The sequence below is a fragment of the Petaurus breviceps genome, unplaced genomic scaffold (assembly GCF_028583685.1).
Source record: "Petaurus breviceps papuanus isolate PSGF00001 unplaced genomic scaffold, PetGlider_PUasm1.0 126, whole genome shotgun sequence".
Lineage (NCBI taxonomy): Eukaryota > Metazoa > Chordata > Mammalia > Diprotodontia > Petauridae > Petaurus > Petaurus breviceps.
The window spans coordinates 79,208,386-79,209,917 of NW_027185655.1; the positions used below are offsets into that span (position 1 = coordinate 79,208,386).

The following is a 1,532-nucleotide window of genomic DNA, read 5'->3' on the forward strand; positions in this document are numbered from 1 at the left end:
CTCCTCATGGACCCAATTCCCTGAGGTCAGCCATGTCAAAATTAAGCACCTTATGGAGTCTGGTGCCAATCACACCATTCTGCTCTGATAAAAGTTAAAATGCAACTTCTGACTAATATTTCTATGAACCACCTGATTCTCAAGAACTCAGGGCTACATCCATGTATTTCCTTGAATAAGGAAAGCAAAAGTTTCTGAAACCAGAGTCCCTGTAAAAGGGTAGTGGTCTAGAAACAAGGGCTCCAGTCCTCTAACATGTTGTTACTTAGGTGGAGTGAAGATGACTTTTGTAGAATATTTTTCTTCATAGGTATTCATAGTCCCATCGACAAAATATATCCCTTTAGCTGACCATGTTTTTAAATAAACTGTAGATACAGAATCCTTTTGCATAAGGAAAGCTGAAATTTCATAAAGGTACCACATGATATTATGCAAACTCAAATCTAGGAGAATATCCAGCAGCATATATAAAAAATGTTTCCAAGGAGAATCAAAGTGTCATTTCCCATCTCCAAAATAGCTAAGGCTCCAAGATCTATAGGTTAAAGCTATCACAACATTACAATCTGTCTGCCCCATCTTATAGATAACTTCTGGCATGAAAGAACAGACAATACTGATGTTGTATAATTTAGGAAATTTCACATCCATAGGTTTTAGAGCATCAGCAGCCATATTTGCATGGCTCTTGGCACCAAAGTAGATTTTGAAGTTATAATCTAGGCATTCCACAATGGCTTCCTTCAGAGTGGGTATTTTCCACCAGAGAAATTAGTCTTCAATCTGTGGTTTGCTGCTCGATTAAGTTTTCTAACATCAGCAAATGTCAAGTCACTCAAACGACCTGTTCCATCACTATCTGCTGTCTCATCATGCATTAAATAATGCCAATACAATATTCCTAGTACCCATGGTGACTATGAATATGATGGTGTAGTTCTGAATCACAAGATGTAACAAACTTTCCAAGTGGAAGACAGAACCAAAATATTTATCCAAACACCAGAAAACCAAATCCCAACACCAGAAAGCCAAAGTTATCATAGCAACCAAGAAGTTGGTGGACATTACCAATGCAGCAAGCACCAACCTCCCCAAGCCTTCCCTCTCTCAGAACTTCAAAACAAAACATGTTCCCTTAAGTGAAAATGCTGCTTTCTCACCCATGCTATCTGCTCTACTTCTGTTCCTTCCTGCTCTACCCTTCCTATTCCACCCTTTCAGCAACCTCCTTCTACCATGGGCCCCATTTGGCTTATTAAGAGCAAGGATGGTCTTCAAATTCCCATTACCACTATAGGATAAGAACACCTGTCCAGCTTCACATCTGTTGCTCTATTCTTAGCAGCCTTCTGAAGGGCAGCCAGACCAGCGTGTTCTCAGGGGCATCTGTGGCCACCACCCCAGTGAGTAACGGCAGAAATGCTACCATGGGGACTGAGCACCTGCAAGGCCCCTTGGTTGAGTACTGGCTAGAAGGTGAAGAAGTGCAGCAGCAGGTAGAAGCTGAAGGTGAAGACACAACAGTT

General features: G+C 41.3%; 1 pseudogene; it reads right to left on the minus strand.

Moving 5' to 3' along the window:
• Positions 1–227: 227 nt before the first annotated feature.
• Positions 228–881, minus strand: LOC138170628 (glycerophosphodiester phosphodiesterase 1 pseudogene; annotated as a pseudogene).
• Positions 882–1,532: the final 651 nt, after the last annotated feature.